At 40.1% G+C, this 27,103-nt stretch overlaps 1 protein-coding gene across 3 annotated transcripts in view; it reads left to right on the top strand.

Annotated features, from left to right (window-relative positions):
• Window positions 1–27,103, top strand: part of SORBS2 (sorbin and SH3 domain containing 2) — a 312,941-nt gene that overhangs the window by 107,152 nt on the left and 178,686 nt on the right. Inside the window, exon 2 of one of the 3 annotated variants that reach the window (XM_006772685.2) lies at window positions 3,345–3,427. The gene's annotated coding sequence lies outside the window, so the exon portion shown is untranslated. Of the gene's footprint in view, window positions 1–2,905; window positions 3,428–27,103 lie in introns of those variants that run through there. The other 2 variants (XM_006772687.2, XM_006772694.2) reach the window with 2 other exon arrangements.

Genomic DNA, 27,103 nt, shown 5'->3' with positions numbered 1-27,103 from the left:
ATACCTTTTGATTTTAAAATTCCACACTAAGACAGCAGTCTCAATAGAGAAAACAGGCAAAGAGCTATGAACAGGAAATTTATAGAAGCGATAACCCAAAAGACCATTGAACATGAAGGGATGTTCAAGTTCTCCAGTAATTAGAGACGTGCAAATTAAGACAATACTGAGCTACTACTTTGCCCCTTTGTATTGTATTGGCCAAAATTTGAAAACCATATGATGCAAGTGTCCCTCCATAGCTAATTGGACCAAGGACAGGGACCTGACATAGGGCAGTCGAGGATCAAAGCTGCTGGTATTCTATGAGGTGTCTCATCTGGCTCAGAAAGATGAGCTGGGAAAACCATATTCATTTCTTTGGAATCTGTATTTAGCAATTTCTTTTCTAACGTAACAAGTTAGGAGGGAGAATAAAAGAGACAGGAGATGGGCAGAGCCATAGACCATTGCAAATTGGCTGTGGCCACCAGAATCACAAGGAGAGGGCATGGAGAGGTGAAGAAGCCATGGATCATGGGAGTAGCAGAGCCTCTCACAGAGTGATGTGTAACCATTAACAGAGGGACACTGTGGGAGCAAAGTGATCCACCTCAGTTCCTAGTCTTGGTAGCTTCAGTGTTTTCTTTTTTTGGGGGGGGGAGGGGTAACAGGGGGAGACTGGCAGTTAGCAGTGTAACTAAAAGAAGAAGGCCTTCAAAATCCCAAAGATTCTTATACCTAGCCAAGCAATCAATCAAGTATGAGTGTACAATAAAGACATGTTCAGATATTCAAGGAAAAGAAAAGCCACCAGAAAGCACAAAATGAACTTAGGATGTTTCTTAATAACTTTTTGAACATGCCAACCTTCCATCAAAATCTCTGAAGTCATTTGGAGTTAGAATATTGAAAAATATTGATATTGAAAAAGTGAACCAAAACACAGACTTCACACTCTCCAGTCCTCCAGCACCTGTTCAGACAGTGTTTAAGGTTCTCATTCAAAATGTACTGAGACAGTCAAAGATTCCAAGCATGGAAGACAAACATGGCTTGGGCCAGGTTGGCTTTCGGAGAGTTGACAGAGCAGCATGGAGGCCGACATGAAAGGAAAATGGCTAATAAGTCAACAGGGAATTATAAGGGCTGTTACAGACAGGTAGGTCCCAGGTACCATGGCAGCACAGAGAGGCCGCTGCACACTCCGCCTAGGGGTGCCATTAGTGAGGTGGTCTATTTGAGCACAGTGTTGAGAGATCAAGTAGGAGCCAGACTGGGATGGAGGTCAAAGGTCCTGGGTGGATGGAGTCTGGTTGGGAAGCTTTTAGCTAGAAGGAACATCTGCAAGGCAAGGAAGCAAGAATTAGGATGTAACTCAACATCGCTGAAACATGGGAAGTGAAGAATCTTACCTAATAATAGACAAACATGTAAATTGACCATCCCTCTGCTACACTCACCAGCCACTCAGGAGAGTATGCAAATTAACCCAACAAAGATGGCAGTTAATTTTCATACCTAGGCGCAAAGCAGCGGAGTGAAGACTGAAGGCTCTGGCTGGAGCGAAGGCCTGGGTCCCAGGTGCCGGAGGAAAACTGGTGCCGGCAGCCAGGGAAAGGGAAGGTCTATTGCACAAATCTCTTCATGCAACAGGCCTCTAGTAGAATATAAAGCTGGAGTCAAGGGGCAAGTTCAAGGATAACAAACTCAAAATAGCGAAAGGGAAGAGGACTTAAATGAGAACAGGCAAATAAGACAATGGGAAGTGGTGAGGAAGGGTTAGAGATGGAAGGGAAATGGGATGCTGAGACCAGCACCCTCAGGTTTCCTCTGCTGACTGAATTCGGGGAATTACTACCTAAGGCAGGAGTGCTGACACAGGGAAGGAAATGCGATACTTAACAAAAATACCCAATCAGTGATTTCTAGCAAATGAAGCATCTATATCAACAAATCCTAAGAGTTAACACAACTATTCCAGACAGGTTGCCAGAAACAAAAATAAATGGGACGGTGTCTTGGAAATATGTCAAAGAGAATATGACTGGCAACAGGGCATAAAAGAAAAAACTGGGGAAAGTTTAAATGGTCAACCATGTCAATCATGGGAAATTCCCTGAAGGGATAATGTTTTAAGGACGGGCGAGATGTGATCCATCTCATTGGGGAAGTATAACTATTCCTGTCTTGGAGGTTAGGTTTAAAGCAAAGGGCTTTTAATTTGGTTTGTATTTTTTAAAGTCTTCTTAAATTACAATTGAGTGAAAGAATCACCTTCTGCAATAGGAATTTTTAAAATTCTATTTTAAATAGTGTAGTGCAACGTTTGTTAAAATAATTAGATGGATGGAATCCCTAGGTAACATTAAAATATTCTCTATCTCATTTGGTTATTATGTTGGCCACAAGTAACGAGTCACGGGGCTTTGTTTTCATTAAGTGACTACAAGATTATCATTTAAAAACAAAACTATAACTGCTCACATTTGTCAGCCTCCTTTTGGCTCCTTCTAGGATGGAAGGTGGTACCTGTTTTGACAGTGGCTCCAGTTAGTGTCTCCACAGTGATGTGCATGCTATTAACCTGATTAGACCTGAATCCGTCTGTTGAGAAGGGCTCCCCTGTCTCAGTTCCACATGGAGCACTGGCTCCTGTAACCTAAGCTCCTCGTGAACGCTGAAAACTTGTACTATCGGTGAAACAGTTAGCAAGACAGCGGAAGCCACCCTCCTCAGGAAGATGATGAGCTTGATGAAAAGAAATTCACAAGCTGCGTCCCCGCTGCACATGACCAGCCATGCCTGCTGGCTCCGCTGTCTGTTGGTTGTTGCTATGACTACGCAAAGCCGGTGAAACCCAATGAGCTGCCTGCAGCAGGGCTGAGAGGACCAGCCATTTTCCTTATGGGAAACAGTGTGGCATATTCTGCTGAGCGTTCCCCTGGAAGGAGCATTTTTTAAAAAATCTATTCAGAGGAGAGAGGAGTGATGGGCATGTTAGGATACAATGATCAGAGCCCAGTGCGCCTACAAGCTGCCGTTGGGACGGGCTGGTGACTGCCGCTCCTATTAGCTGATCTGAGACACTGGAATGCAGCGAGATAATGCTGCATATCTGCTATCAGACGGCAGAAAAGGGTTTTGTCTCGGAAAGGCAAGCCTGCCCTGCAATCGTATCTCAGCAGCTCTCTAGCTGCTCAGCCTGAAAACTAGTGACCCTGAAGGAGGGCGTTACCGCCTGCGAGCAGGGTCCTGTGCGGCTGGGCTGCGAGCGGCGGGTCTGCAGAGCAGGTGTGTGCTCGATGGGCACTGGACTGGAACCCAGGCGGCCGCTCTCAGGTTTACCTGCTTCCTGTTAACAGATTGTTGGCTCCAAGAGCAGCTGCCTGCCCGCTGAGGTCGCGGTTGAGCAGGAGGTCCCCGAGTGTCCACTGGACTGACAGAGGTAAGCTTTTTGCTTTTCTTAAAGCATAGCTTTATCAATAACTTGGAGCAAAACTTAACCTGAAACATTTATATACATTGCTGTTGTCTGATTTGCCATGGAAGTATACACACACTCATTCACACACACACACACACACACACACACACACACACTTCCACAAAATAGTGTCCGAGACACAGACTTGTTTCAGTGAGTTTAGCTTCTAGAAATCGGATGATAAAGCAAACAAACAAACGAAAACATTACTAATGTGCCTTGGGACGTGAGATAAATATTTACTATTTTAACAAGCCATACTGGCTTGTCATTCTGCATTGTCTTATAACCAACAACCTTTCTCTCTCACAAACAATGGATTCTTTCATGAACTGCACTTTGACATCTATTAAAAGAATTACGTGGAAAATCAGAGGCTTGAAAATTTGAAGCATTTGTTTTTAAGCCTCAGCATTGATGAGTTTTCACTCTGAACACACCTACGTATACTACCAACTTAAGGAATTCTATTCCGAAGGCAGATCCGAAGAGCCAGTGGATGTTGTACTTGCTTGCTCTGAACGGAGCCTCGGTGTGCTGTCTGGTTTGGTTGGGGGGTGGCTGTAAAGCAAATAGTGTAAGTGCTGGAAGCAGCTCACACGTCCTCTCCCAGTATCATGCACGCCACGCTAGTCCAGAGCACAACACCCCCATTGTGCACCTCGGCTCAGAATCCAAGGGAAAAAAGGAAGTGAAATCTGCACATTGAATGCAAGCACAGCTACTGTATGTGCGGGTCAAACTTCTTTTATGGCACAGGTTCTTCTCACAAGCAGATAGGTTTCAGAGGTAGAGAGTGAAACCAAGACACCACACACCTCCTGGGAAGGTCGGGCGCTAATGTTTGTGGTGGATGTTTGCTGAATATCGCTACATGATAATAGCACAGACTTTGAACTGCAGTAGGAATTGCCCCTTAGTGAGTGTTTCTTTGATTTATGGTCTCCTAGGAACAAAGCTGTTCCTGTGGATTGAAATTGGTCAGTCACATCGAAATCCTTGCTAAGGATGTGACCAAATAATGATGAATTATGTTTCAGCAGCATTTCAGCTTTATCGAAATCAATCCTATTGCTGGTCTACCAGGACTGTCAGATAATTTACATTGCTATTGAAAATGTATAAGGAAAACTGTTTTTGTTGAAAACTTTGAATCAAAACCTCTGCTAAAGATTAAATTCTACCACAAAATGTCAAATAAATAGTATATATAGTAAATCCTAGACTTACTTCTAAGAAATATTTTTATCTGCTTCCTTTTTTTTCAAAATATGAGTGACATGGGAGGCACCTTTTAATTTTAAGTTTAATAATACAATTTTCATTGCTATATCTGAGCACACATCACCTATTTCACAAGTATGTCAATATATCCCAATATAAGAGAATTATAAAGTGTAGTCACCAATATTCTGCTCTCAATGTCACCAATATTCAGGATATAAAAACACAGATCTTAGTGTAGAGGATCAAATCCAAACATTTAACAATGAGAAACAATAAGAATATGCCTCTTGGTGTGTGAGAGACAGTGTACGGGATAAAATGGTGGGTGATGGCATCCTTTTTCACTTATGTTTAACTTAAAATGAACAGACTTAGTTTTGAGTCAAATTCTATAAATAAAAGTAGCCAAAAGAATGGTTCTTTATAGCAGAATGAAAGGTAAGTAAGACTTTCTCTTCGGCTGAATTCCCTTCAGCGCTTTGCACTGCAAAAGGAGTTCTCAGACTTAACACAGTGCAAAGACCTGCAGCAAGAAAATGATTTTGTATTCGTCTTTCTCAGGGAGTTTTAGAAGAACTAGGTGAGGAAATACTTAAGACACATCTGCCTGCCGTGACACACAAACTTTATACCTGTGTTATTTTTCTACATTAGTAACCTTTTAAAGTGATATGCTATGAAAGATGAGCATTTTAAGTTCACTTATGTCACAGTATATCAACATAGTTATTAACTCCACAACTTTGAGAATCAGATGCAGAGATATAAGCCCTAAATTTCATGACTTTGCACTTTGGCTTTTATCTATTTATATAGCCTTATAAACGCCACTTTCCAACTCACCTGCTAGCCATGTCGGCTACTATGTAATTTCCCAAACATACGATAGCAAACTTTTGCAAAGCTACCTACAGGCTTTTTCCTAATGCTCCTCCCCATGCTTTGTAATCCAGTGAGACTCTCTCTCTGGACTCTTCCTCGCCTTCCCCTTCCCCTTCAGCCACTTCAGACTCTTCTGTCTACAGCTCGGTCTGCTACACCATATGCACGTGTCTGCTCATGGCTTCCAGATTCTCTTCATCTTGTATGTGCTTTGTCCAGTGTCCAGAACTTGGCATTCAGACATGTGTGGGTAACCTCGGCCTTCACTACTATCTGATTGGTTACTGTAAATATAGGCTCAATCTTGAAATAGAAGCCCTATTATCTACTATACTGCCTTTTATCACACAAAACTCAGAACATTTAGAAAACAGCAATGAGGCTTTCATTTTCCTGATATGAAAATATGACTTCAGGGTCACAATTTGAAAAAAACAATGCTATAAATGCTCCATAATGTAGCAGAATTTTCTGAGGGAAAATTTTGCAATGTGTAAGTTTTTAACAAAACAGGTTGAGAGCTTGAGTATTTAGAAGATGTTGTTTGCTTGTTTGCTTGCTTGCTTGCTTGTTTGTTTAATTTACAGCTATTATAAAATTTGCAGGGGAAAATAAGTATACTAAGTTATCCCTGTTGGAAATCTGCTCTAAAATCAGACCATTAAAATGAATTTTGAATTGATGATAATGAATAGCTGATTGTAACTGAGACACTTATGGAATTGTCTTTCATAGTGAAGCCAGAAGAAAATCAAACTCAGGAACTGGAAAGAGACCAAGTACTGAAATAAAGTCTACAATTGCAGAATTTCTTTTCATTTTCCCACATAAACCTGAAAGGTTACTGGTCATCACTGGTTCCATTATCCTTCCCTATAGTATCTGAGTTCCTGGGAGTAACTCTCCTAATACAGACATGCTTTTAGTTACAGAGACTTCTATCCTTTCTCTATTCGATGGCATGCCTATTATATTTTTAAAATAAGCTGCAATTTCTATAGCTTTTTATAGAAAAATTTCCATAATGCTATAATAAAAAATAAGAATGGATCAGGAATTTTATAATGTAATAAATATATAATGCCTTGTCTCTAAGACAAACCATGTAGAAAACAAAAGTTGTAATTAATATTGTATGTATTCTTATACATAAAGTAGCAAAGGTTAAGAAGTTTAAATGTCCAAATATTTAGAATTAAAAAGCAAATATTTAGGAAATCACTTAAATTCTTTCACTTTATATTCCATTATTAACTTGTATAAAAAATAAGATAAATATCAACTCTTAATTAGCATATTGTCCTTGAAATGTCTATTTTGGCTACATTCCAGCTGATTTTAATATACAGTATGCTAATTAAATAATAACTAAAGTTGAAATTGGCTCTGATCATCTTAAAGACAAGTCATATTTAATCAATTATTTTAAATTGTATGTAGTAATTAGATTTTAAACATTGTTTTATAGTATTTCTGCATTATTTTTAATATAATTTAAGTAAATTATAAAATTTGAAGGCCTAAATTACGTATAATTATTTTTGATATTCAAATGAAAAGAGTGTGCTCTTGATGCATTTTATAACATATGATTATTTTAGATAATTTTCTAAATGTTCCTTAAACTAATAATTTAGTCAAGGATATGTTCATTAAATTCTAAATTATCACTGCAAAGAATTATATGAATATTTTCAAAATCTTTTTACCTACATCACTTCTCAAAAATAGTTAAGACAAATACACTTGGTTATAAGGAAACACTTCTGGAAATATCGAGTTCTAAATAGCGACGAGTAAGAACTCTCAGTCCAGCTTAACCTCAGGGATGATCTGACTTGAAAAAATGACTGAGAATCAGCAAGGGCAGGTTTTATTCTGAGTTCTGGCAGCACAGCTTAGCTATTAGAACTACACTACACTGCACTGTCCCTATTCTTCAAACAGAAATGTCCTATTTACCAGCTAGGAATTGTAGCCAAAAAGAGTGATTTCCTCTTCCCCATTCAGGTCAGGTACTCATAGATCCAGCACTAATTCTGCACCTTTTTAAAAAGAAAACATTATTTGAGCAAAAAGTCCAGAAAGCTTTCACTTTTCCTGAGTTTAACCGAGGTCTTCAAAGAAAATTGTCTTACCTCAAAGACACTGAAATTTAGCAATAGTCTCATTATATTGCCCAGACTATTGCTAAATTTATTTTTATATCCATGTGATAATTTAAGGAAAATTTATTTTTAATAAATAACATTATTTGAACATTTCAATGATAATTGAGGGGTTTTTTCATTTGAACTGTTGTCTACTTTTTAAATTTTTGATTTTTTAATTTAACCTAGATATTCAATTCTTACAACTCTCCTTTGAGATGTTTTCTCATAGTTGGTGTAAATTGCATATCATACTTCCTTCTAATGAATTGTACCCTCTGCTTTTTGTAGTAGACTTGATCTAATCAGTATAGAAATCATTATTTTTGGGTTCCTTTTCCTAGTAAATTTTTTCAGGAATGCTGAATGTAAGGGCAGCATAAACCTCTCAGGCTCCAAACCTTCTGATATCTTACTCAATTCACCATCCTTTACAGATTGATACGGTTTTAGGGGCCAGCCACAGGAATCCAAAAAACTATAGTGAAACAGGCTTCTAACCAAGAGCTGCACCACTTATTTTAAAAATCCCCTGAGTGTACAAGCAGGGGATGGCATGAAGAATGGCACCTTCATGCAAATGAGACATTCTAAGGGAGAACTGGGCGTGCTGGAGAAAATGTATCAGTATACATGCTTACTCTGTCCTCCTCTAAAACGTTGGAGTCCTGTATCTAGTTCTAGAGAAAGGAAGTTAGCTTCTTCAGAGACACGTGTTCTCTAGGAAAGTGACCATGTGTGGAGACAGCAGCCCCTTTGATAAAAAGAAACAAACTTTGGACAGTGGGAATCCCCCTCCACCCATTAACAAACAAGTCAGCTACTTCTGCCTCCGAATAGCACTAATATCAGATCTGAATGCTTTATGAGAACGTCCTACCCTTTACACTATTAATCAAATCAGTTTAAGAAAGCAACACTTGGTTGCTTTCAAGTGAGCTATTTTATAGGTCACCACGGCTCTGTCACACCTAATGATTTCACTTCTCCAAGCTAAAGTTAACAGAGGAAAAGAGATTAGATCTCAACTTCAGCTGTTCTTTGCTAACTGTGTCATCTGGGGAACCATCTGAGCACCTTCTTAAACAAGTACAGCTAATCTGTCTGACATATAATTGCAGTATAGTGAGTCCTCTCCATTATATTTCTATGGGGATAAATGGGTTTTAAAGGAACCTGCCTCTCAACATCTAGATTTGGAACCTTATGTAACATAGCATTCGAGTAGTGAAGATAAAGACTTCTAACCACTTAGGTGTTCTGGAACAATGTGAATGGACATGTGCTGTTTAATACACCTCAAGCACCAGCTTGAACCAGGTTAGGTAAAAGGCGGTCACGAAGGTGGTGAGGGGCAAGAGGACGGGAAAAGTTACGGGTTGCTTGGGCAGGGTGGAAGTAACAGGGCAACTCGGCTCGCTTTAGAACAGCGGCTGGAACGTTGTAGGCGCTCAGCAAACAGGTCAACATATTAATATTCAGTGTGTGTGTTGAATGAATGAAGGGCTCACAGTCATCTCCTTCCCCTGGTGGAGTGTTGACGCTAACACACTGAGTGAAAGATGCTGCTTGAATGTAGAGATAAAATCGTAATTTACAAGTTTTCCTGTTTTGTGCTATTGTTCTTTCTAAATCATAAAACAGAGGAGAAGAAAAAGAGATGAAAACTAGAAAATGCTATTATTTAAAAAAAGTGAAGTATAGGTGAGAAGCACTATATTTTACCAATGATATAGAGCAGGAATATAACCAGGAGCTTAGCTATTTAGTGACTAATTCAAACACCAGGAAAAATTGACTCCTACTCTCAACTTTCTTAAAGCCTCTGGTTACAGCCACATTCATCAAGTACTGTGACGGGCACTAAAGAGTTATATTTCCTTTTTAAGTAAGCACACAACAGAAATGTTTAAGCCTAGAGTCACAAAACTGCAGATCTTTATTTTAAGGCTTTAGGATATTGTTAAACAGAGAATTCGGGACAGAAAAAAGTACCCATCTGGAAGATCTTTTCAAGTTACAAACCTTAAGAGCTACTTACAGGGTCAATCAAAATAGTTGTGTCCAATTAAACTCAAGAAAACAACAAAAACCTGGTGACTAGGTTTTAATAAGCTACCGGAAAAAAATTATTCATTTTCTTCAATCTAAGAGATATTGATAATACAAATCATGTGCATTTACTCTGTGTTAGCTACTATCCAAGAGCTTTACATATATTAACTTTCAATGAAGGGTTTGGGAAATCACAAAACTTTGAAGGACATTTTAACTGGAATTTTCCAGAAGTATTCTATGTGATCTAAAATTGTTTCCCAAAGAGAGATTTAACGAACAACACATTGAGTTGCTCCTTCTTAGCGGCTCTCTTATCACTTGCACATTACAGTATCTTTTCTCTCATTTTAATGAAGTTTTCCTATATATCTGATCTTTCCAGAAGCAAGTGAGCTCTTGGAGAAAGCAATAGTGTCTTCTGCCTGTTTTCACCCCTCTCATCTTGTCATGGGTACAGCCAAGAGTAAATGAGGGATGGTTAGATGATTAACCCAAGAAGGTTGCTGTCTCAAATGTTGACAAATAAAATTCACACCAAGAAAAAGAGATAGACTCAAAGTAATGTAAACAGTATGTGGTCCCATGTAACCTTCATCATGAGAAAATTAATAGAGTCCACATATCCTTCAATGTGTGTTGGTTTATTTTGTTGCATTTTTTATGTGTGTGTGGTTAGTATGCTTTTCATGTAAAACACTAAGAGAAATCCTTCTCTCAACTCATCAGACTTCCTCAACAGAGGAAATCACGGCACAACCAAAGGTGACCTGGCTCACTTTCACCACTAGGGACTTTCCCCCAGAATGGAATCTTCTGAGCAACTTCATTGTATGTTAGTTACCTCTGGCAACCAAGAAAGTTACAAATGTGTGCAAAAGCTCAGTTATCACCTCTACCAGAAAAACGATTCTTCGCTTGTTGAAAACACATCTGTTTAGGGAAGAGGGCTTTCTTAGGTTAGTAACTCAGAGGACTGGTAATATATCCTGATTTCCTTGACACTGACTTTATTGAGAAACATAACTTTTCATAGGCTATATGGTCTGAAAGCTGATTGTATCACTGACTTATTTTCTACCAAAGATTTAATTTTGTAAGACTAGCATAACTGATTTATTTACATAACAATTAATATGACTTTTTTTCTTGAATTTTTAAAAAAAACACTCCCTTCTGATGTGCATAGAGTGTTTTAATATATTTTAAATTAAATTTTAGATTTATTGGTAACAGCGAGTTCCATCTCCCTTGTTGTAGAAATAAAAGCAACTGACAATGAAAATCATAAATAATCTAGTTCGGTTTGAAAATCACCTTCCTCTTGACCCAATGTCCCAAATGTCCTTTCACTGGCCTCAGACTGACAGTTCTCTGGTGAAATAATTGAACTCGATCTACATGTTATTATGTGGTATGTTAACACACCCTAATCACTCTGAACCTTAAACTTAAGCTTCCTTTGGGATGCATTGAGAAAACATGCCGTCAAAACTCTGGCACTGATATTCACCTTTACAGCTGTCAAGAACTAAATGATTATGATCATAAAGTTGAGTTTCCTGGGGAATATTCTGTTCACAAACTGCCTCCTTCGCAGACTCCTCAGTCATTTTACTACATCAGCTTCTACACCAGCCCGTGAGAAGCGGTGCCGGGTTTCTCTGGTCCAGATAAAGCCTGAGACAAGGAGGAGAGGACAGGAGCTTAACAGCTAGGACCTAGGAGAACTTTGGTCCTCCAAGTATTTGTTATTGGACGGGGTCACTTGACCAAAAGAACTTCTGAGTTCAGTAGGAATTAGGGAGAGCATTGATATGAAATTCACATGTTCTGATTTCCACCCAGAAGAAAGGCATTTTTGAGAAACCTGTATGCACGCTATCCGAGGCATCTCAGTGAGAGCATTTTATCTGGCCAACAAAGCAGAAAGGCCTGTGATGACTGGCAATGAGGAATGTCACATCCCAAAAGGTCAGATTATTCATTGGTCAGTGTGTTCTTTTGGGAAATAAAATTGAATTTCATCTGACAAGAATAAGTGATTCTGAGACTATCATCAAACTATATTTGCCCAACAAATACATCAGAGCTATAAGTTAATAACTGCCAAGTGGGCTAGAATATCTGGAGTAACCCTTTCCTGTACATGGGCTTGACTCCATACTAACAAGTTCTCCAACTTCCTATTTCCAGACTTTTAAAGTTCATTGTCTCTCTTGTTGCTATGTTAAAATAAGGTAGCTGGTCACATCCTCTCTAATTTTAACTGATAGCTCTATGGCTGCTCAGACTGTGGGAACAGGTCCCTTGGCCTCTCTAGACCCGTTTCACACCCTATAGAGGGGAGATAATAATGATACTCACCTCTGAGGGTTATCATTAGGATTATATGAGATGATTATAAATGACTGGCATAGCACCTGGCACACCACAAACACAGATGGAATCGTAGCCACACCTATTTTGTCACCAGCACCAGGACCAGCCTCACACATGCTAAGTAGTTTGGATTGATTCTTTACAAGAAAAGAGAACCATTGAAAACTCCTTTAAGTGGGGAAAAGTCATGCTTATGTCATGTTTGTGAGTTAAAAAGATATAGCTGGTAACAGTATATCAGATGAAATGAAGAGAGCAATAAATGTTTATAGAAAAACAGTTTCTATATCTCAGGCAAGAGCAAAACAGCCATGAACTGAAGAGGTGGGTCAGGAAGAAAAGAGTGAGTGATTTATTCAGTCAAGATGACTGTGTCAGTCACTCGCCTAAGTGGGATGCATCTAAAATAGTGACTGCCAAACAGTCTTAAAGATAGATTGTTCTACAAGGACCTTGGATGCATATATGCATGGCCCATGGGCACAGACAATGGGGTGGTGAGGGCCTGGGGCCGGGGCCTGGGGCTGGGGCCTGGGGCAGGCTGGGGAGGGGGGGCAATGAGGGGGAACATATGTAATACTTTCAACAATAAAAAATTATTTTTTTTAAATAAAGATAGACGGTTCTACCTCAGTGTGGTATAGAGTGAATAGGGATACACGACTTGCATAGGAGCTCCAGAGGCACCACCGAGGAGAGGAGAAGGTGGGGACTAAGAGTATGTGGGTTTGGTGTCGGACTGCGCTGAACCCACCACTACCGTGGAACAGCACGTGCTAAAGCCCAGAGGCAGAAGTGTTCTCAGGACTAAGAGTCCTTAGGTATGGTTGGAATGCAGCGTGCTGATATGGAGAGCCAGAAAGTCAGATTGGGCAAGCAGACCAGAGCCAGATTGTGGCGTCACTGGTTCATACTCAGATGAGAAGCCATTGAAAGAGTTCAAACTGGAAAGTGACATAAGGAGAATTCTGTTATAGAACATCTGTGCTGGGGAAGGTGTTAAGACTGCGGTGGGCTGAGACTAATCCCAAGGATTTTGCATAGCAGAATCGTGCAAGTGACAGGAAGGAAGGCTGAAAGCCTCCGCTAGGGCAAGACAATAGGTCTGGAGAGAAAGTTCTGGAATCAAGAGAGATTATGGAGTTAGAACCAAGAGTACTTTAGTATTTACTTGGGGATGGGAGCAGGGGAATAGTTTGATGACCAGGTTTCTGTCTTGAGAAAATATCTAGAAAAAGCATGTTTGAGGGAGATGAGAGTGAAATTGGTTTGAGATTTTTTGAGGTGGAGAACATTTAGGAACATTTAGGGGAAATAGTTCAAAACATAGTTTAAAAAGGAAAGGGGGGGGGGGGGTCTAGACCAATAGAAATATAGTTTAAGCTGAAAATTCAAGCCACATATATAAATTTAAATTTTCTAGTGGCCACATGAAAACAGGTAAACAGAAACAGGTGACATCAATTTTTAGAATATATTGTATGTAACCCAATATATCCAAATATTATGATTTCAATAAGTAATCAGTATAAGAAATAGTAATGACTTACTTTGCATTACTTATGTGTATGTGTGTCTAGAGTGTGTGTTTTACACTTATAACATCTCTTTTATTGAATTTATTGGGATGACACTGGTAAACAAAATTATACGTGTTTCAGGTGCACAATTCCACAACACATCATCTGTACACTAAATTGTGTGTTTATTACCCTAAGTCAAGTCTCCATCCATCACCACTTACCCCCCTTTACCCTCTCCCACCTCCCCTAACCCCACCTCACTTATAACATCTCAATGTGAGTCAGCCACGGTTCAAGTGCCCAAGAGCCAACTGTGGCTGATGGCATCACTTTGGACAGTAGAACTCCAGACCTCCATAGCCTGTGCAGCACATATCTACCTATGAGTGACCAGTATCAATGTCTTCTATGAAGGTGTGAAGGAAGAAAAGCTTCTATGAAGGTGCAGAGAGGGGAGGCGGGGATAGGGAGAGCTTGTGCAGAAGCAGGAGAGATGAAAGAATTGCCACAACTGCTCCTGTCTTTCAAAGATGTGATGTGAGACTGGAGTCTCAGAAATTTGGGGAGACTTTGATGATCTGTGTTGAGCTTTTTATCCAACCAGCCACTGCTATATAAAGTGCAGAGCCCAGGGCAAGAGGAAAATGGAGAATCCCTTATTCAACAATTATTAATAATTTCAAGATACAACCACAGAGCATTAAGCCCAGAACCTGGTCCTTCCAAGTGCACGGTCAGGTGCAAATGCTCAAGTCACAGACCGTGAAGCCAACCCAGCAGGCAATTTGTATTTCAGGCGTTATGTGTGAAAACTCTTGCCCTTTGGGACTCACGCTGGGTGTGTATAACAAGGCCATTAGTGATTTTGAACTAGTGTGAGGCATCATTTTCATTACTGGCAGCCACACTCTCTCTGGCCGGAGGAAAAGCTATTCCTCCTCGGGCTGGGGTGCTTAGGATGCATGAATCCTGCTATAGCCTTCCCACACACCCCACAGACAGCACCTCAGTCATGCCAGAACGCCGTCATCCTGAATCCTGCCTCATGTCGAGGGGGCCCACAGAATCCCCAACCTGCTAGGGGTCTGGCAGCTTCTCGCTAACATTGTCCCTTCTAGAAAACCCTATTTCCCTACTCCTTCCCCTGGTAAGAGAATTTTACAACATGGAAGTCAGAAGACCGAGGATGGGGAAGTAGAGCTAGACCAAAGGAACAGAGCCTGGAATTCCCTCCGAGAACCAGAATCGCTGAGAGTCTGGGGTGGGCTCTGCTTCTGCAGGCCAAGTTCCAGGTTCATGTTTGAAGGCACATTATTTGGATTCTTGTGTTTTCGAGCTTTGTGGTCATGGACCCTCCCTACCTTAAGAAAGTGAAGCTAATGGTCAATGTTAGACTTCCCCTGTATTGCATCCTATATGGAAGTAGGGGTCTGTCTGATTGAATAGCACCAAGCACCAAGGTGGCCGCAGGCACTTATAAACATCAGTGTGACCCCCACACCCCTATTCCGGTCTACTTTCATTCTTCCTCTTCATCCGTCTGTCTCTCCTCCCTTCCCTCACCCATCTCGCCAGCCTACTGTCATTTCTTTATGGGGTTATCATACAAATCCTGATTGTAGTTAAAAGTGTCATTTATTATAGTCCATAAACAATTTGATGTTATTTATTCTTGGTTGCTTAGTTTTAAAAGTCAATGTATAAGAGTGTTTCTTTTGAAAAAGGAAATGTGAATTACTTTCTAGTATTTTGAGATTTCTAATGTTTAGTGTTTCTCTTTGTACTGTGCCTTGTCAAGGACAAGGTTCCCCCAATGCATGAGGGTCCCTCTGATGTGTCAGGAAAGGAGGGATCAGACAGGGCAGGCATCTGCGGGTGAGGTCCAGTCATGAGCCTGGCCTTCGTGGGCATGTGACTTAACATCTTTCAACCACAGGTTTGGTACCTGAAAAATGAGGATGTAGTGCCTAGATCATAGAACCATTATTTCTATTATATGAAATAACTCACACCAAGTACATACAACAGTGCCTAGAACATAACTGGCTCTCAATCGAGGACATCTCTGCCCTCAGCAAGCATCTCCTGGGATGAGATAAAAATGGGGATGTGGCAGAGATCTTGACATAATAAAGCTTGGGCCCCGAGCAAAAAAACTACATAAAATAAAAATTAATTTCCACAATAGGTAAAAAATTCTAAAACTTCTTACTATAAAGATCCACCAGACTTCCAGTGATCACACAGTTCTTAAACTTGAAGTTTAACTTAAAAACTCAAGGAAACTTCTAAGAGAGGCTAACAACACACTTCTGTACCTTCTGGCCTTGACTGAAATACAGCAGACCAAGGCAAGTTAATCTTTGGGTCATAAATTATCAGAGTATTAGCTGCAAACATGACGTTAGGCTAGAATGGGGGAGATGGCTATTTTTAAAGATCCTAATGGCAAAGAGCCATCCTGCCACTTACTATGTTAATAGAGAAGAATTTTAATTAATCCTGCCATGCCAAAGTGCTTGCTTAAGAATACATTATATCATCTTTTCCCAAGAGATTGACTTGCTTAATTATGTTTTTCTTGGGCTGATCTAAAATTAATCTTCATGCTACATGGTGTTGACCTACAAGGTTAGTTAAGAATGCAAAATAACTGTAAGTATTCTTGTAAATAATAATAATAGCTACAATTCATTGAATGCATACGGGGGCAGGCAGCTTGCCAAATTCTTCAAATACCTCGCATTGACTGTTCACAAAAACACTCTGATGAGGCTATTATTCTCATTTTATAGAAGAGGAAGCAGGCTCTGAGAAGCTAAACAGCCTGCATGGGGTCACCCGTGTGAGGAAGGTAGGATTCAACTCGAGTCGGCCAGATTCCAAACGCAGAACGCTAACATTTTTCTAGACTTGCCTGTTTGTGGGAACTACAGATCAGCCAAGAGAAAACGTTATAACTCCCATTTCATCATCCGTTCTACAGTTTTGTTTGGGGCTCTGTGAAAACATTTACGTACAAGAGCACACCACTTTCTTTATTGTCAAAGACCAGAAATAGCACCACAACAAAAAGAGGTAGGGAGGAAAAGCAATCTAGGCCGTCAGTGATGGTTATTTCTTTGGCATGAGATTTGTGGATGGTTTCCCTCTTTTGGCTTGTCCGTGTTTTCTGCATCTCCATTAAGTTACGAAAGTTTCTAAAGAAGAGGTGCCCATAGATGAGGACCAAAGGACACTGGTGTGGCACCAATCCACTTTACACATCTAATTACAATGTTACAATATGAAGCAAGGGAAGTTGAAAAGAAAAAAAAAAACCTCTGGATAGAAATATTTTATCGATTTCCTTTTTAAAAAATATATATTTTGATTGATTTCAGAGAGGAAGGGAGAGGAAGAGAAAGATAGAGACATCAATGATGAGAGAATATCGGCTGCCTCCTGCACACCCCACACTGGGGGCAGAACCAGCAACCCGGGCATGTGCCCTTGACCAGAATCGAACCCGGGACCCTGAGTCCGCAAGCCGACACTCTATCCACTGAGCTAAACGGGCCAGGGCTTGATTTATTTTCATTGCAATACTGTGCCCGCACTTTGATTTGGGAGGTTTTTTGGAAGAAGCAGCCCTGGAAAACGGACCAGCCAACCTGAGTCTGTGCTCAGTGGCAAGGGTCCTGTTTACCGGCTGAGATGGTGTTACCTCCGGATTAGGAACGATTAGTTCTACTTTGGAACCCAAAACAGTTCATTTGGAGTTCGAAAGCATTAAGAGTCTTGTGCCTGTGAACATGCCGAACAAGTTCCCTTTGTTAACAACTGCACTTTGATCTGAAAAAGAAAGTGGGCACTCAGGGAGCGTATATTTTGGGAGGGAAACAATCTTATTTTCTGCACATTTTTTAAAGAGGACCTGGTATGATTGATAGCAAGTGTGAGCACTGATGTTTATGTTAAATTTCATTGCACAGGTAAGTCCTAACAGACTAGGTCAGTGGTTCTCAACCTTCCTAATGCTATGACCCTTTAATACAGTTCCTCATGTTGTGGTGACCCCCAATTCCATTGTTATAAATTGAACATAATTAAAGCATAGCTATTAATCACAAAAACAATATGTAAATATATATGTGTTTTCCAATGGTCTTAGGCGACCCCTGTGAAAGGGTCGTTCAACCCCTAGAGGGGTCGCGACCCACGGGTTGAGAACCGCTGGACTAGGTGAAAGAGATCACCCAAGGCATTTATACTGAGAAAAATAAGCAAATAAAAAAACAATTCCAACAATCATCCTGAAAGCATCCATTGTTCAGAATGGCTTATGTAGCCTGCCTTGTCTGATTTTGCTCATCCACTACCCATCTCTCACTTCTCACTGGCAGGAGGGAAGCTGTACCCTGAGTTAGGCTCTGACCTCTATGAGCAAAAGAGATATACTTGCCCTCATGGAACCTGCTCTCTCCAGGTCTACTTATACTTTGTACCTGAGGCTGCATTGCCCAACTCATGAATATATGAGCCTTATAAACACAATATATGAAGTTTTGCCTTAAACATTTCAGTATTCATAAATGTATTTCTCCTATTTTGTTCGTATGGATGGAGGTGGTGAATTTATGCATCCCACCAGATGATAATAAAATGTGGCAAGAGTACTCATTCTAATTTAAAGAGATTTCATTTCTAAGTTGTATTGAAAAGTGGCATACTTTTCGGGATTAGTGCTTAGAAAAACCTCAAAGGTTGTTCATGAGAAATGCCATGTCAGTGTCGTTACCAGTAGCAAACGGCTATACTCTTAAAAGCATACCAATAGCTTTTATTACCTTTCCCCTGCACTCATGGTTTTCAACTCAATGTTCAAATTCTTCAGATTGACACTGTTGACTATTTATAACCAAGTACTACGATCAGCTCTTCTTCCATTTGTGTGATGTGGAAGAGAAAAGCCATCTCCATGATACAGAGTCAATGCCCAGTTAACAACAGTGGCTCATTGCAGGAAAACAGGAGCAGGGAACCTTGAGTTGTGCCCCAAATTAATAAAGTCAGTTGTTCACATTCTTGACATTAAAATGCTAAAGTTGCTTTTACATGAAGAGACCATCTATAAGCGCGATGGTGCAAATGAATGGAGTTAAATAAGAGTCCCTAGATATCTTGACTGTCAAAATTGAAACGATTCCAATTTTAGAGTCACTCAGCTACTCGGTGTCTTGTAATAATTCCCGACATTTATAGTCCTTATCTATTTTGGACAAAACCATTAGCACATATCCAAAAGATGAAATGACAAAGATACATTTATTTTCCTTGTTGAGCCACAGTGATTATCACGTAAGTGAGAATCAGGACTGTTTTAGTTTAAATGCGTCTTTGTATGTGAGTCCGGACACTAATCGGCATGTGTTAATAGACTGATTTACTTACCTCATTGTGTTTGTGTTTTACATCTCACTCCAGGCTCGTTCCTCTTAGAACCCAGTTAACATAACCACTGGAGCAATGAGTGGAGATAAGTAATAAGAAATAAGACCCCAAGTCTCCTATCTCCTCCAAGTCTGAAACTAGAGCCATGTTTCATCAGCTCAGAAATTAGCCAGGACCATGCATAAACCTTTTCACCACAGAAGGTATATTGTTTCCTGTTGAAACAGAAATGGCAAACATAGCCCATGAGAAACTGCTCACTTAGATTTGGCAGCCGTGCAAGACTTTATAGGTATTTATATGTGTAGGAAGAAACCTCAAGTTCAAAACCAACTTCCAAAGGCATTAAGACAGTGAGAAGATGGTTGACAATCAAGAATAGCAGCAAAATCACATAACCGTTCCTCATCGTGTACATTTTCAAGAATTCTTTAATAGTTAAAAAGGAGCTTAATGAAATATTGCATTAAAAATCAAGATGATTTAAATGTTATGTCTGTCTTGAGTGATTCTGTTGTAAGAAATTAATGTATTCTGAAGGCGCTGCACGAATTTATCCTTTAAAAACAAAAATAGAGATGAGTTTATAAATAAAGTTATGATTTTAATTTGTAAATTTAATTATTTATAGTTTGTACATATATATATAATCCTATATAATATAGTGAATATATGTACATGATTATATAATATGTAAGTTATTATAAGTGTAACATAATTGGATAAGTTATGTTTGGGGAAAATGAAATTGCTATGACTATATTTTTAATAAGTTGTGCACGAGAATCTTTATATTAAGTTCAAATTCGGATAAGATAAGCTGTAGTGAAGGAGGTGGGTAAGAGTAGGAAAAAGGCAATACCATTCATTTCCTATGAATGTGCAAGTACCTAATAATCTTCTCAAGGCAGCACAAAACTAAGCTTTATAGATGGACCTTAGCTGATCTTTGAGGGTAAAAAGAGCAATATTATGTTCACTGGAAGAATAAACTCATCGTAACAAAGGCAACCGGCCCTGGTCCATTCCTGTAAGTCAACTATCCCAAAGCATCACGGGAGCCCTCGGCCGCCCTCTGAAACCCAGAGCCGTGTACGCACCGGCTCATGTTGTTCAATTTGTCGGTTGGAGTGTTTGTTACTACTTGAAACTTCCACCACCTTTGTGGTTACCCAAAATAGAAGGTGGTGCCGAAGTTCAACTTGGAGTCTCAAAGGCGTGTTCGAATGGGCACAAGTCTCTTAAAAAAGAGGCCAAGTGGCTAGATCTCAATCGGTAACACGAAAACCGAGTTCGCATTACGGAATGGTAGAGCCACTGCAATTTATAGCTCGGGTTTGGCCACCAGTGATGGGCACCATTCGTTCAGACCTTTCCAATTCCTCCTCTTACCCGGCATTGCGTGTGCAAATCGAAGGGTGACCTCAATTTAGTCCTCTTTATCTGTCCTTGCAGGTAGCATTCATTACAGGGTCGAATTGTGAAACTTGCCCAATAAGTGCACCCCAGCAGAATGCTATAAAATGAACTCAGCCGCTGCTTCCTATTTTTTAGAAAAATTTTTACTAAGCAAGCCCTGCATTAATAAACATAATTTTTCACTGAGAGTTACCTCATTTCATGAGCCATTTTTCTCATTATCCTAAACGGTGTTGTTCCCCTTTGATAATTAATTCCAAGATCATTTTATTCTACTCGAGTGTCTCAATTAAAAGGTACCTGATATTGAACTTTAAAGCTCCAAATTGTACTGATTTTCTCTTTGGGATATAGTGTATTAATGTCTTTTCCCACCGAATCCCTTCTCACTGAAATTATTGCCAATCTCATCTTCTCCATTCTCTGTGTCCATTTCCTTTTCTCTCCGAACCTTTTTTGCTCCAGTTGGAGCCACCACCTGATACTTAAATGAGTTTACTATTGTGGGCAACGTTAATCTCAAACCGAGTTCATCGTGCATTAGGGGTTTAAATAGCAAGTTCCTATCAAACCTGCTCCCAAGCAAAAGAGAGGGGCAGTGGGTTCTGTTGTAACTGGTGCTCCTATCCAACGGACAGGGCCCAGTGGGAATTCCTGTCCCCTCTCAGATATAGAATATGCTGTTGACATACTTGTGCCCTTCCCCCCCCCCACACACACACTATTTCTCAGACCCCGATCATATGATCAATGGCTTTCCTATAATGTGAGTCTCTGCACCCCAATTTTCTAAATGTAAAGGGAATAATTGGGTAGGTTTTGTAAGACTCCTTCCAGTTACGTACGATTCCAGGTTCAAAGAAAGGTAAGAAGTAGGAGAAGCCAAAATTGGTGCTAAAGTCTCCAGACTATGTCCTCGCTGAGAAATTTCAGACACAGCGACTAGGGTAAAACCCACTCACAAAACCTGCCCCTCCAGGATCAGTGTCACTGGATTTTGGCATAAAACCTATGGATTCCCAAGGCGGAGATACTCGCCCAGTGTGGGGAAGAGAGAATAGGGGGAGGGGAGAGGGAGGCCCAGGGAGAAAGCAGAAGATTTGAATTTTATATAACTCCTGTGAATTAAAGAAGTTGGACAAAGTTAACAGAAATCATGGGCCTACATCATTACCACCTTTTTACAAAGGAAGAAAATATAGGTGAAATGCAAAAATAGCCCCATTTAAAGATGCTACTTCTAACCCCTCCAGTAGCATAATGGGCACTGTGACAGCCTTTCTCTGTCCTTTATAGCTTGACTTTCCCTTCTAAATACATTATGGGAAGAAAATGTTTTTTATTTACTTTTTACATAAATCTGCTCCTCAGAGCATCAGTTGAATTTGTCAGTGCCTGTCTCTCTCGGCTACTTTCACTTCAGGGAGTCAAGCCTCCATGTGCTTTTGTGGTGGTTTCAATTTTCCATTCAGGGAAGCCTTGTCTTGCTTTGTTCACCACATACAGGGCATCCCCCCAAAATGTATATATGCACTTTAACAGCTGATCTATTACATTTTTAAAATGAAATGTATTTTAATAAACACTGCCTTTATAATGACTCTAAGTGTGTATACATTTTGGGGGACATCCTAAATTCCCTCAGTATTTTTGAGATGCTGGGCTAGGAATTGCTATACTTGTGTTTTTAAAAGCTGTCCTGCCTCAAGGAGCCTACAGTCTAATAATAAAAGACAAGTAAATAGCAACACTGATATATTAAACCCTGTTCTGCAACAGGCGCTTGACCTAGTTATTGATTTTCCACACAGAGATTCATTTAATCTTCTCAAAAGCTCCCAAAAAGGTAGGTGGTGGTGTCTGTATTTTATAGATGAGAAAGTCAAGGTTCAGACAGATTAAGTAACTAGTCCAGAGTGACAGGGCATGCCACTGGAGAAGCAAAACCCTGAGGTCAGCTCTGCCCGACTCCAAATCCTTGAGTCTCTTTTCCTGCAATGTGATTCTTGCTCTAATAAAGGGATACTCCTACTTCAATTATTATCCTATATATTAAAAAGGTGATATGCAAATTGACCAAACAGTGGAACGACCAGTCACTATGATGTGCACTGACCACCAGGAGGAAGACACTCAACTCAGGAGCTGCTCCCTGGTGGTCAGTGCGCTTCCACAGGGGGAGTGCTCCTCAGCCAGAAGCCAGGCTCAAGGCTGGTGAGCGCTAAGGATATCGGAAGCCCTCTCCCCAGAGGAAGCAGGCCTAAGCCGTCAGTTGGATATCCCCTGAGGGCTCCCAGCCTGCAAGAGGGTGCAGGCTGGGCTGAGGGACCCCCCTCCCAGTGCATGAATGTCATGCACCAGGCCTCTAGTCCATTATAATTGTAGTTAATGGATAAAAGTTAGTCTCTGTTTGTTACATAAATGGATAGGACCATAACTCTGCTCCTCTTACCAGCTAAGGGAATATAAATGCTCACAGGGACTAACAAAGTCAATAATTTTCCTCTTCCTCCAGGCTATTCCTTTTTTTTAAATTTATCTTTATTGTTGGAAGTATTATATATGTCCCCACTTTTTCCCCTCATTGACCCTCTCCACTCTGCCCCATCAGACCTTCACCTCACTATTGTCTGTGTCCATGGGTTATGGATATATGTTCTCTGGTTAATCTCTTCCCACCCACCCTCCCCTGCCTTCCCTCTGAGATTTGACAGTCTGTTCCATTCTTCTGTATCTCTGGATCTATTTTGTTCATTAGATTCCATATATGAATGAGATCATGTGATAGATTTCTTTCTCTGATTGGCTTATTTCACTTAGCATAATACTCTCCAGGTCCCTCCATGCTGTCTCAAAGGGAAAGTGATCCTTCTTTTTTATAGCTGCATGGTATTCCATTGTGTAAATGTACCACAGCTTTTTTTGTCCACTCATCTACTATTCCTTTTTATACCAATATCTTTCCTCTTCAATCTACTTCTACTCAGAAAATAAGTCGATAATAATGTTATTGCTTTAAAGAGGCTGTTAATATAAATCACAGGCCAAGTCATTAGCAGAGATGGAAACTTTCTTATTCCTGTCATTTGACAATTCCATGAATTCTTGTTTAAAATTAAAATTTTAAAAACCCATAAAACTCTGAATGTGAGCTCTCTGAAATAAAGTATACAGGAATTAAATTCAATATCTACACTTGTCCAATCCATTCCATTTTCCCCATTAGCGAAGTAAAAGTGCATATGTTTATGAAGACCAATTAATATATTTACAAAAATATTAGTCTACCTGATTTTTAAAAGTTACTAATGATTACTGTGGGCCAGGTGTGGTTACCGTGCGTTATCTTCTTCAATCCTCTTAAGGATGCTCTAAGGCAGTGGTTCTCAACTTTCTAGCCCTTTAAATACAGTGCCTCATGTTGTGACCCAACCATAAAATTATTTTCATTGCTACTTCATAACTGCAATGTAGCTACTGTTATGAATCATAATGTAAATATCTGATATGCAGGATGGCCTTAGGTGACCGCTGTGAAAGGGTCGTTCGACCGCCAAAGGGGTCGCAACCCACAGGTTGAGAACCGCTGCTCTAAGGCCACTGATATCCTAACTTTTCAGATGAGGAAACTGAGACTCAGAGATGGTGCCCAATGCAAAGAGCTAATAAGAGGCAGAAACAAAAAATCAATTGAGGACTATTTATTATAAAAATCCATGCTTTTAACTACATGTGTTGTGCATCAATGCGATGATGATAATAATGGCAATAACCATAATGTAGGAGTGCCTATTGCATAGTAGGCATTGTTTGAAGAGCTTTGCATATACTAATTCATTCTGTCTTCATAACAACCATATGGGGCAAGTACTGCTATGATTCTTATTTTGTTAATGAGAAAACTGAAGATGTGAGTAGCCACCCTGCTGGAGGCAGTAGAGTCAAATTCCATGGTGGCCAACAGCCTCCAGAACCTGGCTCTCAATCATTATGCTCTTGGCAAATATAGATAGAAAGACAAACTATTTATAGGTAACTGCCTCTTATAATGAAATGTATTGTGATTTATATTCATTTCTTCAATGTATAGTATTTAATCAGAAACCATGAGACAAGGATGCTTAAAATAATTTCCACATTTGCATGTGTCTTTAGTTTTATGCAAAGCTGGAAAATTATTGGCTTCCTAATCCACTATCCATTCACCTCTGATAAGCATTCACCATTTTAAGAAAGCATATGTGGAAATGTTAAAGGTTATTTCATATTCAAACTCAATACATCACTAGCCTTGACTATCCTTTCAAAATCACTCTTTCTCTAACAAGGACAAATTCCACTGCTCAATTGAGATGTTGAAAGCTCAGTGAACTCCATTGAAATGACCCTGTTCAAAGTTTTCCGAACAATGCTCTGGCCATGTACACCCAGAACAGGATAAACAATGGGTTCCTGTTTTGTATTTCCTGTACATTATTACGGTGTTTTTATTTCTCTTAATATCACCGATCATTAAATGTTAGTTTTAGGGAAAAGGAGCCAACTACTTGACTAAATTTAGAGCCAAAACTATTCAAATGATTCAACTCCTGGGGCTTCCAACAGAATGGCTGTCTTTCATGGCAGTTTTCACTCCACTAGGAAATGATAATGGGCAACTGTGGGAAGGGCTAGTAGTTCATGTCCAGAAGATCTTTCAAAACTTCTGAAGCTATCTATTCCACGATAACTTTTTATTTTTATTGTTTTTATTGATTTCAGAGAGGGAGAGAGAGATAGAAACATCAATGATGAGAATCATTGATCAGCTGCCTCCTGCACGCCCCCTACTGGGGATTGAACCCGCAACCTGGGCATATGCCCTTGACTGGATTCGAACCTGGGACCCGTCAGTCCACAGTCCGACACTCTATTCACTGAGCCAAACCAGCTAGAGCTCCACGATATCTTAATGGCAGGCCTACTGGTCTACGACTGTCTTTCAGACAGCACAACGTGACAAAATTGTTCTTAGATGATTGTGTCTGGTATGTTTCCAGCTTCAACAAACAGGTTACTTCAGGAAAGCCATTTAACCAGGGAAGGGGTTGGTTTGCCCCAAACACCAAGAATCACAGAATGTGTCTAGCTCTGCCATCCCTCCCTTAGCACGTGCCTCCCAGAATGCATCTGCACCTCCATCCACTAGGTGAAAGGGTGAAGCAGGCTCTGAGTTGTTACTGCATATGTGAAGTGTCTTGCATTGGCCAGCACAAACTGCAAGAGAATTTTGGAAGATAAGTTTCCAGAAAGGCATATTGTCAGGAGTCTGGAGTAAAGATCAAAGCGAAAATGGATCCTTAATAGGTAGACAGCACTGTCTGCCCCCACTGTTATATGCTTAATTATTTATTTTAAAGAGTAATAAGTATGGAAATAGTGACTTGACTGTAAAATAAAACATACCACTGAGAACCTTTCATCAAAAATGATGCTGAGGGTTATGCTAAGCGAAATAAGCCAGTCACAGAAAGATAAGTATCACGTGATCTTACTCATATGTGGAATCTAATGAACAAAATAAAATGATGAACAAAATAGATACCAGAGACATAGAATCATGGACTGTCAAATCTCACAGGGAAGGCGAGGAAGGGTGGGTGAGTGGGAAGAGATCAACCAAAGAACTTGTATGCATAAATGACCCCCAAGGGAATGAAGAATATGATTCTTCGAGGTAAAAAACTCCCCACAAAAACCTTGACCTTGGCCGGATCAGAGAAGCCCTTCCTGAGGAAAGGACACTTCAGTTGAGGGCCCAAGTGTCCTTGGGCATGAACTGCTAAGCAGGAAAGGCGTTCCAGCGACAGGGAACAGTGCACAAAACGGCCTGAGTGTGGCCTATCCCAGGCACTGAGAGAAGAGCAGAGAAGCTAGAAGAACTGGAGCTAAAAGAGAGGCAGGGGGGTGGGGAGGGGAGAGTGGGTGGAGATGCCAGAAGAGACCAGATCATGTGGAGCCACTTTTAGCACACTTATCTTAAAGATTTTTAGACCATATCTAGCAACTGTTGCATATGCTCAAATTTCATGGAATATAAATATCAAGAAAAGCTAAGTCATGGTTATGTAAAACAGCAGAGGCACTTTTTAATCCCTATGGGAGTCAGATAGTACAGCTAAAAACATGTTTTAACTAGAAAAGTGAGCTTTAACAAAGGGTATTTCTATATAATCTCTTGCACTTGATACTAGTTCTTTTACATTCATGAAGATTATCACCTTATTTGATGAAGTTCAGTGCCGAATGGCACATGGATGGCAAATCACCTAAAACACATCTGCCTCGCAGCAGTAATAGGTAGTAGGAATTACAAACGATTTTACAACTTTCAAGTAATCACACCTTCAGATGTAGATTGGGGGTGCGGGGGGGAGGGAGGGGGGACGGGAGCCCAATGTAATTTACATAAGTCCAAGCAAAGGCATAGACTTTGTTGTTATTTTTTAAAAAATTATGCTCATTGTTGAAGGCATTACAGATGTCACCTTTGTGTGTTTTTTCCCATTGACCCTCCTCCACCCCGC

This window comes from Myotis davidii, unplaced genomic scaffold (assembly GCF_000327345.1).
Source record: "Myotis davidii unplaced genomic scaffold, ASM32734v1 scaffold184, whole genome shotgun sequence".
Classification (NCBI taxonomy): domain Eukaryota; kingdom Metazoa; phylum Chordata; class Mammalia; order Chiroptera; family Vespertilionidae; genus Myotis; species Myotis davidii.
The sequence above is the reverse complement of the archived record's forward strand: the minus strand, read 5'-3'. Positions and strand labels throughout refer to the sequence as shown.